The following is a 14461-nucleotide window of genomic DNA, read 5'->3' as shown; positions in this document are numbered from 1 at the left end:
TTTAAAGTTTTAACTCACAGGTAAATAAACACTCAACAACAAATGCACTCAAAACTATTTATTTTGACAAGCATTTAAATAATTACAGCTAAAGTGTTGTACTTAATTACAGCAGTATTCAGTTGAAAACATTTCATAAAAATAAATATAATTACAGCAAGGGTTGAATAATAACAGTAGTATTCAGTTGAAAACATTTATCAAAATAAATATAATTACAGCAACAGAGTTGAATTTAATAATAACAGTAGTATTCAGTTGAAAACATTTAAGAAAACATAATTACAGCTACTCAGTTGTACTTATTTTAAGTAGAATTCAGTTGAAAACATTCAAGAATACAAATTAATAATATAAATAGCATTCAAAGCTAATTTTTTACACCAAAGTTCAAAACACTCGATCAAAGCTTGTATTAATGTTATGTTTAATTAGTCCAATGAGAGTAATACAAATAAATCACAGTTGGTAAAGAGAAATTTAAAGAGAAATTGAGAAAGTTAAAGCAAACTTGAAAGGTAAAGAGTTGAGAAGTGTGTTGATGTGCAGAGAAGTCTCCAATGAGGGTCGGCAATGTGTTGATCTTTTCCAGTAAGGGGATTCTGCCTGACTGCACCTGCAATAAAGAAGAATTTAAATAATGTTAGCAGCAATACAACCTGGAAGCTAGAGCTGCAGGATACTGAAAAAAATCATTAATGTAAATATCCTTTAATATTTTAATTGCAATTATTAACAAATTAAACACCTCTGAATTACCAGTGTATGAAAGTTTTTTTCCAGTAAATTTTCAAAAGGAATTGCAAATTGTATTTTTCAATATGTGGGCCAGAATTATACCGTAATTCCTTTATGACAAATTATTTCGATTTTTAGAATACTTTTGCACCAACAACCGGTTAAAATTTACAGCACTGCATATTCTGCTTCTTTTTTAAAAAAAAGACATGCACACTCTAATGTAAAAACACACCAACACAGATAGCATTAATGTCATGTTTTAGTCCAAAGACAGAGTCTACAAAAATAAGTGTTTTTACTAACACAAAATAAACTCAAGATAATCTGCAATGATGCGAGACAATTTGGAAGCAGAAACACACAAACAATAATGGGCCAAGTACTGAATGCATGGAGGAACATAAAGGGTTAGTTCGCCCCAAAATGAAAATTCTATCTGTAATTACCCTCAAGTTTTTCCAACTTCTGGGTTGTACGTCAGAGCGTAGACTCACTATTGGCCGACGCTGGTCATGTGTGGGATGCTGGCCAGTCGTGAGCCTACGTTCTGACGTACAACACAGAAGCGCTGTGCTGTTACACTACGTTGAATAAAGTCTTTATTTTAGCTTGTTTTGCGCACAAAAAGTATTTTCGACACTTGATAAACTTAAGGTTCAGCCACTGTATTCTTGGACTATTTTAACAATGTCTTTACTAACTTTCTAGGCTGGCAAGTTTCAATAACAGAGAAGCCTATGGAGGAGTGAGACAGCTCTCAGATTTAATCAAAAATATCTTAATTTGTGTTCCGAAGATGAACGAAGGTCTTACGGGGTTGGAACAACATGGGTGAGTAATTACTGACAGAATTTTCATTTTTGGGTAAACTAACCTTTTAAATACACAGTGATAATGAACTAAATACAGATAGTTGTAGGCATGCGCTGGTATGAGACTTTGACAGAATGATAATCTTATATTGTGATTACAGCTTTAAAATGTATGATTGAAACAATATGATTCGCAATATATAAAAAAACTTCTAAATAAAAAAATGCAGTCACTTAAGTGAGCCACGGATGTGATCAGGTAATGACAAAAAAAAGTTGTTTGGTTCGATACTGAGATAACAGAAATAAAAATACAATGTTCTGTAAAGCGGTTTTGAAAAGTTGTGAATTGTGCAAAGTGCAATACAAATAAAAGTGACTTCTAAAAAAGGTCTCACCAATGACAACTTCCTTTACGACCAGGCGTTGGACACCAATCTTCCCATTGACTTCTCTCCAATTCATAACGTGCCACAGCAGTAGTAAAAGTGCCTTTCAGCACTCTTTACACGGTGTTATCCAGGTCAGAGCCACCAACCAAACCCACATAGGTAATCTGATAGGAAAAAAAAACATTGTGTAAGTGGTTGAAATATACATTTAAATAGACCTCCCTAAAATGAAAGTTCTTTTTATATTCAGAAATGAACTATAAACTATTATTTACTCCATCTGAAACCATATTTTCTAGGTTTTTAATATGGAAATTATTGTCATTTCCCCACCCATACCACACATTAGGGCTGGGTGGTATGACAGTATACCATAGCATGGTATATAAACTATATCGTGAGAAATTAGAGTAATTATAAAAATGTCCTGCCTCTTCCAAGCTTTATAATGGCAGTGAATGGCTGCTCAATTAATTGATAGTTAACAGAAATACAGCAATTCATTGTTTGTTCATGTTAGTTCACAGTGCATACTAAAGTTAACAAGTACAATTTTTTATATTGAATGCGTTAGTAAATGTTGAAATTTACATTAACACATATTAATATATGCAGTAGAAGTGCAGTTCATTATTAGTTCATGTTAATGTTCAGGTATTGTATCGAAAGTCATAATTTTGGTATTGTGACTTGACACTAATAGCCTAACGTTAACATTACAACTTTAATTTTAAAGAGGGAAAGGTCATGAGAAAAAGTCTTGGTTGAATATCATTTCAGAGTTAAATAAAGATACATACAATAATGCACACGTATTCTTGGCATTTTTATATTATTATGATTAGTTGAATGATTGTGAACACAAATTAGGATTTAGGTTTTCTGACAAACAGTAACACCAACACCGACATTGGACCGCGTCGCCTTAATTCACAAATAGGCTACTACACAATGACAAACTATACTATTTTATTGTGTACGACAGTGAGCTGTTGATTTATAAACAAAAACATCTTAATTTAAAACGGCAAACCAGCGAACTGCTATAGCCTAAGTTAACGGTTAACGTTAAGTTACATTAAACTTTATTGTAAGTTATAGCAGTAAACTGAGGAAAATATTAGCTAGTTCAACCCTTTCATCGATGGAACGAATAACTAAACGCATAATAACATGCAATATTGACACATAATGCTGCATATTTCAATTAAATGACTTTAAAATGCCAAAACATCACTTACCTGAATGTACACAGTCGTGAGGAAAGCAGAGTAAAAGGCGTCAGCTGGCCAGCGTCACAGTCAAACTCGCGCCGTAGTCTCTCCACCAATAGGAGGGAAGATGCAGAGCAACCTGAGGTGTGGAACGGCGGATGTTTGCCGCACTTGATTTCAGGATTCCTGTGTTTTTCCAAGTATAAGCCAAATGTTTACCACAAGTCGGTGTTTCTCACTGTGTGCCATAGCTCAACCACATATTGTCCTCATGTGTTCGTTGTTATCTGGGCCATATACCTCAAAATCAGTTGTGAACCAAGAGAGCATTTCCCGCAGATTTTAAAGTTATGGCAAAACAAATATGGCTACGATTTGGCCCATATCTGTTCAGCCATGCCACATCTAGGCCATATGTGCCAGATAATACCCACATGTGGCCCACATGTAATTGCTATCTGGGTAGCTTATGTTGAACTTTATTCTTGTTCAAACAGACGCTGTATGAAGCAGTACATAAAATATTGAATGAAAATGTCTCTGAAACATCTATTATTTGGCAAATATTGCATTTATTTCACTTCAGCTGTGGTAAAGTATGCAAACACCACGTGAGCGGTCACCACGGGAACCAGAAAGTGTCCGACTTCACGTCTCCGTTTGCAGCTCCTCCCCGCCTGCACGCGGCTACTCTCGCCGATCGGGTGCATCCAGCCGCAGCCGATGTCGAACACACCTATGATCATTCATAATTACGATGAATTTAAATATGTATTTCAAGCTCGAAACAATACGGTTTCTGCGGCCAAAGCAAGAGAAGACTGTTGGAGAAAGATTGCTTATTGTTAATGTGTAAGTTAAACATACGTTCTATATTTATGTAAAATTATGTATGTATGTGTAGCCTATACGTGTAATATAGCCTATAGCCTATTTTTATAATATATAAAAATGTGCATGTACCGGTACTAAGAAAAATTAATATTCATTGATTTTAGACACAACCCCAACTCCAAATGTTCTTGGCAGCAGATAAAGACAAAATATAAAAATATAATTCAAAGTGGTGAGTATTTACCATGACATTTTATTACTTTTGTGAACATTTTATCACAAACACTTGTTTGCAGCAAACAGAAATAAAGAATTAAATTCAGAAAACCAGAATACACTGGCGGAGGAGTTGGCTCTGAGTAGCAATAAGGGACGGCCGATTATGGATGTGATTACAGGTGCTGTACAATCTGACCCTGGTGCTGGCTCCTCTAAGCAAGTAACACTGGGTACGTGTGCAATACATTACTACTTTTTTAAGTTTTAAATATGGCTGACTGTATGTTCTGCAGTAGAGGGAAATACAGTGTCCCTGTTAAAGCCAGCACACATACACACACACAGTCTCCCACACAGAGGTCAGTATGCAGCAGACAGAACACCAAACATAACCTGCTTTACAACAGTTATGCTTTACATTGGCCTATTTTTATTTATTAGGGTGGAGGAAATGATGAAGACACTCTCTCTGTGTGTTCTCAGACAGTTGCTGATGTGAATGCACTGGGCTTTTTATTATGGCAAACATTTGAATGTGTGGCATAAAAAAGGGACTGGCCCTTACACATCTCTTTTATTGTAGGATTTTACACAACCTGCCCCAGAAACTGAGGCCTCTACCTCAATGGGCTTCAGAAGAAATGGGATTTAAAATCCTTGACATAAATTACAGTCAGTCCTGTGTTTGTAGGAAGTCAAGGAACTTTTTGTGATTTTGATGAGCCTCCAGAAAACTTGTAATGATCATGTTTGTGGTGGAATTATGTTTCAGGTGGAAGCAGACTCAGTCAGGGCCCTGTACTAAAGGAGACTTGAACCAGACTGCACACTAAAGGAGACTTGAACCAGACTGCACACTAAAGGAGACTTGAACCAGACTGCACACTAAAGGAGACTTGAACCAGACTGCACACTAAAGGAGACTTGAACCAGACTGCACACTAAAGGAGACTTGAACTAGACTGCACACTAAAGGAGCTGACTGTGAGCTGAGGAGGCTCCAAACAAAATCAAACAGCTGGATAAAACTGATCTCAGTATGTATATAGTCATATATATATATATATATATGAAGAGTTCAGATGCAAAAGCCTCTAAGTGCCATCTGAAATTTTCTTCTAGAATGATCATTTTTATCAAGCTCATATATTTAAATTCAATAATTTCACTTAAATGGCAATGAAAATCACCTATTAATTGTCATTTAAGTGAAATTACTGAACTTAAATATACAAGCTTGATTAAAATGATCATTCTATAAGAAAATGTCAGATGGCACTTAGAGGCTTTTGCATCTGAACTCTTCATAGAGAGAGAGAGAGAGAGAGAGAGAGAGAGAGAGAGAGAGAGAGAGAGAGAGAGAGTATAACTTATTTAACCAAGTAACACTTTAGTATGAATATTTATTAATGCAACTTTCTATTGCTCTCTTTCTCCCTCCCATCCCACAAAACCAATAAAACAGTTTGAGGCCTATCTGCAGTTTCAATGTGCTTTTATTAAGTGTAATATTGTATGGTGATTGCATCTACATCTGCACCAGCTGGGTGGTCAAGTGTGATCGGGTCAGTTTCATCGGGGAGAAGCTGGTTTTGTGGTGTTTCTCGCTCCTTTCTACTGGTGGCTATATTGTGCAGAATGGCACATGCAGCCACTATCTGTGATGCCCGCTCTGGTGACTCTTAAGTGCCGAACACAGTTGAAACGTGCATTTAGGAGGCCAAAGGTCATCTCTATCTTTACTCTGGTTTTACTGAGGGCCACACTGAAGTGGTGCTGTGGCCCTGTCTGAGGGTCATGATAGGGGGTTATTGTGTAGGTTTTTCTAGCTCAGTTCAAATTAACAGTGTTTTGTATTGTACCAAATTTAACTTGCTTTCCTCAAAGTGCTGACACAACACAGAATCATGGAAAATTTGTGAGACAAGCACTGGAGCCAGGCCATTTGGCATCCAAACTTGATCATATATGTTCATGGCCACAAGTCGTCTGCAGATGAAATGTTTAGTAAATCATTATATCTGTTAATGTTACTATTAATTTAAAGATTCATCTCACAGAAAATAATCATCTCACATATTCACATCATCTCTACCTGAACTGTGATAGGACTTCCTATTAACATAATCTGCCTCATGTTCCCCTAGAGCAGTGGAGATTGGAGCAATAGACTGCATACATGTTGCAATGACTTGGGAATCCTATCATAAGATTAACAGAAGAATAATAAAAAAAAGATTCAAAATAATTCTTAACATGTATTATATTGTATAGTACACTTGTGAAATTTGCTTAAAAAAAAGTGTTCATGTGATGTCACCCTATCATTATATCTTACTGCAATTTGATAAAAGCCCTCTTTTATGGACATGGTCGATAAATGTCCGGGAAACACTAATGAAACTTTTCATGTACTCCTGCAGAGCGAGGACCACCTTGCGAATGGTTTGACAAACCGTGTTTTCCCCTATAGCTTCTGTGCGTCACCCACCGTGCAAGAATGAACCCCTTGCAAAAAAAAAAAAAAAAAAACGCAACGCAATACCATTTGCGGTACAGTAAGTGCATGAACTCGACGTGTTAAATTCTTTATGTGCGGCTCAAGAAGTTCGCAAAGATAAGAAATTCCTTCCGCGGAAAATCTATATCTTTCGTAACTATCAGTTAAGGCAAGGGGATTTTGTCTGGCTAAAAACTCTTTCTCTACGAAGTTCTCGTCAAACAATTTGCGCTGAGATGTCCACCGGATTTGGAAGAAAAGGTGAAGTCATTGCAACAGACACTTGGAATAAGTTACGTCACCTATATGTTTCTTTGCTCACAGCTGATTGGTCAAACTTCAGTCTGAGATCTTGAATCCAAAACATAACCTGCCCCGGAGCAGGTTAGCCGTGCAGCGTAAGATACCATGGCAACGAACACCGATTAAAGCCGAGCTACTTTCATAGTACCTAAAACCCAGGGTTGGCGGAAACTAAGCTGAAACATAGCTGGCTAGCCACCTAAACCGGCTTCATGGTACAGACCCCTGGAGTCGTGAACACTTCCTGGCCATCCGATGTTGATGTTTGTGAAACTATTGGGGTGGAGGTATTAATTGTACATTAATAAAGAGAAAAACATGATATCTGAGTAAAGACAGTGAAAGAAACAAATGAAAGACAACACGTAATAACAAAATAACATGGGAAAAGGCATAGCAAGAACCAGGGAGACAAATCAATATAAATTATGTATGTCCTTACCAGTATTTGTGGTCCACAACTGCTTGCAAGATCACCGAATGCCATCCCTTGCGATTAAAATAATCCGCATGGTTCTCAGCTGGAGCGATGACTGGGATATGACTCCCGTCTGCCCCGGCACACTGAGGGAAACCCCAGCGATTTTTAAATTTTTGCTTTTTTACTTCCTTTTCAGGGTCAGAGCGTCTACATTTGGTAGTTTCAGCAGCGTATAGTGTAAATGCAAAAATCGGATACGGGTCACTTTTAAAAGATGATGTAAGCGGGTCGTCAAAAAAATCGGATATAGTCAGAAAATCGGATTTGGGCATCAAGACCTGGGGCTCGTTCTTCGTACGTCGCTAACTCAGTTAGCTGGATTTGATTGTTGACGATCATGCGCTGGTTAAAAGGGGATATGTATCGATAGTAGAAACATTGATCAGCAACGCTGCTATTGGCTGCTCAGCGTGGCTAAAGAGCGCGCTCAGTTTTTCTCCTCAGCAGAGCAAGAACTAATAGTCGAAGTTTATTCTGAATTTTAATGTTTAATCAAAACGCCAGGGAACACCTCAAAGTCTGCAAAAGCCAGGAGAGAGGGCTGGCAAAAAGTAGCAGACAGTCTAAATCCGTTAGAAGTGGCCATGTTAGATGTTTTTCTATCACTTATTAGCCTATATTTTTGTATTTTAATAATTGCATAATTACTTTGTGCATTGTAATGTCAGTCACCACACTAACATGGGAACAAATAAAAGTGAAGTACAAAAATATAATGGTATTTTTTAGTTATATTATAGTCTCTTTTATAAAAGGCACTGTTAAATAAATGGTTGTCTGTTTATAAAAGCAACCAAGAAAAAGGCTGAGAAAAAATAGAAAAGATCTTATAGCCTACACTGTAAAATAATTTTTGCTGCATTAAATTAAGGCTGTATAGTGTAATGGAAATTTTACATTTAGATGTGTTTTTTACTTTCAGATGTGTGCAACTTGTGTTAACGTTGAACATTTATTTTTACTCATAAGCATTTAAATAAATATAATCATATAAGCTTGCAGGAACAAAATGTTCTGGGTAGCAAAGAGACTATGATACTCAAAGTGACCTATTGTGTACTTCAAGTGTGAAAAGTATGTGCGCAGCTTTGATGAAAATAGAGATAAGCAAAATGTGTGAATAAGAGCAGCAGCTAAAAACAGGAAACTTTTGCAGACGTGATATTGTTCTGTCTATATAGAATTTATGTTAGACAAGAGATCTCGAACAAAGACGTGTTGCCTTTTAAGGTAAACCAAGGCGATCTTTTGAGACAGACCAGGATGTGTTAAGGGTATATAGCTGGGCAAAAGGGAACTAACCTTTGCCTTCTCATATCAGACTCTGACTGATGTGTGAACAGCCTTTCTTGCAAGAAATAAAGATCTTTATAACTTTTGAAATTTCCAGCTGTCTTCCAATTATTATTTAAAATTGAGAAAGAATTTCCACGACAATAGTCATTTCAGCTGTTAAATCTTGAGTAATGATGAATTGCTTTGACTTGTGAAAGTGAAATCTGATAAACTTATGTTAATGTAAAAATATTTTGCCATGAGTTATTGATCACATTTTTCCCCAGTGTAGTCATTGTAATGACATTGTGTTTTCCTCTTTTTTGCACTATTATATAATACACCAACACTTGTATCTGTTCCCAAGAAAGTAGTGGCTGAAATATGTGCAGTAAGTGGACATTTTCTAACTCTCCAAAGGAAAGAAAGTATAAGACTTTGTAATGTCCATTTGTTTCCATTGCACTGGACAGTGAATAAACCCTCTCAGATAACTGTCATATGGAGGAACTAGCCTACCTGCAAGTGCATAAATAACTTTACTTAATTTATACTTGTATGCTTTATGGCTGCAATATAAGTTGCAGGATTCCACATCTACAGAAAGGCCTACAGAAGAGTCTGCACAGACAGAGGAGACATAGGCCTACAGGTGGGCAGTGGATAGCCAACTTTTCCTTTTTATTTGTTGTGTCTAATATCTCTTGTTGCAGGCACTTGACCACTGGCTTTTCTTTACAAATGACAATTGAAATAAAACTCAAGGAACTAAGCATATTTGTCTTTTATTAAACATTTAAGCGACTTCCGGCGCTGCACTGTGGCGACGGGTGCCTTCAGCACGTCTGAAATGTTTGTTTGTTTGATGGTGTGTATGTAAGCGTTTCTTTATCACATAGGCCCCGAACTACACGTTGGGAAAGTGGGTGCTTTCCCAAGTTATAAGTGAGCCAACAAAGTCAAGATGAGTTCTGCTACGCAGTTTTTGTCTATCATCTTAGCGATCCACCTGTTGCTGCTGACCGTGCCCTCATTGAGCCGGGGAGGTTATGTGTCTGCTGCTGCCACAACATATGGGATTTTACGTTATACCCGGGATCAACTCTGGCAACTAAGGGATCTGCACAGCGGAAACCTCCCAGTCGACCTGCCTGCGGAGTGTACACGGACATCCACAGCCTCGAGGAAAAGAGGCCGGCGTGGGGGCGTACGGCGTAGAGTCCGCGCACGGGGGAGCAAGCCACCTCTTCCTACGGTCATCTTGGCTAATACCCGCTCCTTGGTGAAGCAACTTACGGAGCTACGGAACGCTGTGAGGTACTTCTCAGAGTATCGGGAAAGTTGTCTGTTGTGCTTCACGGAAACATGGCTTAAAGACACGGTGGAGAATTCGACACTCAGGATCACAGGGTTTAGTGACCCTATTAGACTGGACCGTGATGAACAGGTAACCGGCAAAAGAAGAGGGGGGGGAGTGTGTGTTTATATAAATGAGGGGTGGTGTGAAAACTACACAGTAAGAGACTCTCATTGCTCGGAGGACATTGAGCTATTGTCGCTGTCGGTAAGACCTTATTATTTACCGAGGGAATTTGGTCAGGTGTTTGTCACTGTGGTATATATCCATCCCCGCGCTAATACTAAGGTCGCGGCAAATAAGATTTACGACACAATGACTAAATTAGAAAACATGGCACCGGATGCGCCGAAATTTGTTCTCGGAGATTTTAATGGATGTTCAATCAAAAGCGCCCTGCCCAACTACTATCAATACATTAATTGCCCGACAAGGAGGGAAAAAACATTAGATCTATGCTTCGGAAACATTAAAGATGCTTATAAGAGCTACGCAAAACCACCCCTCGGAGATTCGGATCACAACGCAATCCAGCTCATCCCGCAGTATAAACAAAAGCTCAAGACCAGCAAACCCGAGATAAAGACAGTTAAACAGTGGACTGATGAGTCTGTTGAACGCCTTCGAGGCTGTTTTGACTGTACTGTGTGGGACATTTTTGTGAATACCAGTGAGAACTTGGAAGAGTTGAATTCAGTTGTGACTGATTATATTCGTTTTTGTGTGGACTGTATAATCCCAGAAAAAACTTTTAGGACATTTCCAAATGATAAACCTTGGGTAAATAAAGAACTAAAAGTTGCACTGTATAGGAAAAAGATGGCCTTTGAACAGCGAGATATGCTTAAAATGAAAGAAATCCAGAAGGAAATTAGACTAAAAATTAATGACTGTAAACAGAAATATAAAAGTCAGATTGAAACGAAAATGAGGGGGAATAACCTGAAACATGCATGGCAAGGGATGTATACAATGATAGGGAAGGAAGAGAAGAAAAGGCACATAGTTACTAAAGGAGATGATCAAGCATTTGCAAATGAATTGAATGTTTTTTATGCACGATTTGAAACATCAGACTTTCTTAGGGAGCGTGATGCCATTAGACAGCAGTTAAAATATGGTACCCCTCCAACTATTACAGCAGATGAGGTGCGTAGAGTATTTTACAAAATTGATTCAAGAAAAGCATCAGGCGCTGATAAAATAAGTGGAAGGGTTTTGCAGAAGTGTAGTGAACAACTGAGCCTCATTTTCTGCCAGCTTTTTCAAATATCAGTAAACACACATTACATTCCCAAGGCCTGGAAATCCTCACTCATAGTACCAGTACCTAAGGTAGTAAGACCAGCTGACTTAAATGATTATCGTCCAGTTGCCCTAACATCAATCGTGATGAAGAGCCTAGAAAGAATTGTTCTGAAACATATTATAAATAGTGTGCAAAGCAAAATGGACCCATTACAGTTTGCGTATAGAAATAAGCGGAGCACAGACGATGCCCTGTTATACATGCTCCATAATATCTATTGCCATCTGGACAAGCCCAAACGATATGCCCGGGTTCTCTTTTTAGATTTTTCATCCGCCTTTAATACCATCAGGCCCCATATTATGATGGAGAGGCTGGAGCAGTTGGGGGTAAATCCTAGCATAATTAGGTGGGTTGAATCCTTTATGACAGAGAGAACACAGTGTGTTAGGGTAAATGAAGCGGTGTCTTCCCCGATCATGACCAACACAGGATCACCACAGGGCAGTGTCATCTCACCAGTATTATTTACTCTTTACACTAATGAGTGTAAAAGTGACACATCTGAGCATTTTACAATAAAATTTGCAGATGACACAGCAATAGTGGGGTTAATACAAAATAGAGATGAGTCTAACTACAGGGCCTGGGTGGATCAATTTGCAGACTGGTGTAGGTCTAGCTATCTTCATCTAAATATAAATAAAACAAAAGAGGTTATAATAGATTACAGAACTGGGAATCAGTCCCATGAGTGTATGGTGATAAATGGAGAGGATATAGCGATTGTGACCGAGTATAAGTACTTAGGCACAATAATAGATGACAAGTTGCAATGGAACAGCAATACCAATGCCATTTATAAAAAGGGGCTGCAGAGGCTGCATTTTCTGCGGAAATTAAGACAATTTAGAGTGGATGGAGACATGATGTTACTTTTTTATCACTCATTTGTGGAAAGCATGCTACTTTTTTGTTGTGTTGCTTGGTATTTTTCTTTGTCGGTGACGAACAAAAATAGTTTGAGCAAAATAGTCAACTTGGCCAGCAAGGTTGCAGGGCAGAAATTAGATAGTATGGTTGTTATCTGTGAAAGAAGGGTGTTGAAGAAAGGTCAAGCAATTAGTAACGATCTGTCACATCCCCTATACAAGGCATACGAGGTGTTGCCATCGGGGAGAAGGTTTAGGTTACCTTCTTTTAAAACAAATCGGGCCAGTATGTCATTCGTTCCAACCAGCATTAAACTGATGAACAAGAGGTTACCTGCAGGACAGCACTTTAAATAGCACTATGCACTTTAAATAGCACCATGCACTTTCTGTCCGGCTGGATTGTCACAGTATGCACAATTATACTTTACTGTGCCAGCTATGTGGGGGTTGGGGAGGGGGCTTGGTTTTTTGTGTGTGTGTATTTTGCTTTGTCAAACTGTCTACATATAAGTGTATCAGACGTGCTGTATGGTACAGAACAAATTTCCGAAAGGATAATAAATAAATCATCATTTAATGAAAAGTATTTTTTTTTTTGGGGGGGGGGGGGGGGGGCAATGTTGTGTAATATGGCACATGCAACAATGTCACAGGCCCTGACAGGTGTGCAACCCTCAGACTTTTCAGACACTGAAATCTTCCCTTTAGTTAGCCAAAGTTCATTTCATTGTGTGCCCTTGTTCTGGCTAGAGCTGCATTGTAACTGGTTTGGATCAGGGAATATGGGGTCTTAAAACACCTGGACATGTCATAATCACCTATGAAAAATGCAGTTCTGTTAGGATCAGCAGTGTATGTAATACAGTGAGCTTTATATTTAATTGTGGAACTTTCCTTACCACTTTCAAATAATGTGCATAAATGTGAATCTCTGAAAATTCTTAAGTCATGCACAGATCCTGGCCATTTTGCTTTCACATTTGTGATATGGAAGATTTTTGTCAACTGCCTTTTTTAAATTTGATATAATATTACTAATCTGGAATATTAAGAATCACAATAGTAACTGGGCTGCACATTTACATTGTGAACCCCCTTTCTGTTCACATAATCCCCTTCATTGAGGCCTTGATGGCAGTCTATGGTAGCCTATAGTCTATGGTAGCAATCACGTTAGTGAAGCCTGAGTGACATATCTGTAATCGGCATGGTGATGATTGTATGATCTTCATAAAAAAATATGATAGCCTAAAAAAATAAAAAATAAAAATTCTTTACAACATTGGGTCTTAAGTGGCTTGGAAATGCCACAAAAAAAAAAAACCTAAAACTGTTTTTTAAAACTAAAAGCGACAAAAAACGACAATCTCACGAATCACGAGAAAAAAATATATCTCAGAAAGTGCACTATCGCACTGCGCGGGACTTCCCGTATCAGCTCCGCTTATGAAGCCGGGAACTAATCCTGTTAACATGAAATAAACCTGCTCCCGAGCAGGTTTAAGTTTGCGCACATGTTGCTATGACAGCAAGTCCAGGATGAGCGTTGAAGAACCAAACAATCCAAGATCATGCCAAATCGCCAACAATCAAATCCAGCTAAGTGAGTTAGCGACGTACGAAGAACGGGCCCCTGGTCATTATGTCGATGTTATTTGAGTGTATGAGAGTTGATGTTGTTTCAGTCTTATTTTGTTTGTAAAAAGCATGAGATTAGAGTGTTACTACCAGCTGCCACAAGTCATTCTGGGGCTAGCTAGAGCATGAGAACCGCACAGAGAGAGTGTTAAATAGCTTGTTGATCATATTTTACCTTCTAGTGTGATGGAATGTTTAAAGTCACTTATGTCTATAACGGTCATTACTGTAAAAAAAAGTGATTTACATGTTGAGAATGTATGTTTTGAGCTTTTGTTATGCATATTCTCTTATGCTTCATTCTGAGTAAATACACCAACAAAGAAGCCATCACTGCAATGCTCTCTTTTATTTCATTTTTCGACATACCACGACATTAAAAACTGCGTCGACCAGGACAGTTGTTCGGCTACCGGACAATGTGGTTAGTATAGCCTACTTCTGCAGAAGTTGCGTGTTAAACGTGATATGCGGCTGCTGCAAGAACTCACCAGGGACAGAACAAGGACAC

The sequence above is a fragment of the Scardinius erythrophthalmus genome, assembly GCF_964197995.2.
Source record: "Scardinius erythrophthalmus genome assembly, chromosome: 12".
Taxonomy (NCBI): Eukaryota; Metazoa; Chordata; class Actinopteri; order Cypriniformes; family Leuciscidae; genus Scardinius; species Scardinius erythrophthalmus.
The sequence above is the reverse complement of the archived record's forward strand: the minus strand, read 5'-3'. Positions refer to the sequence as shown.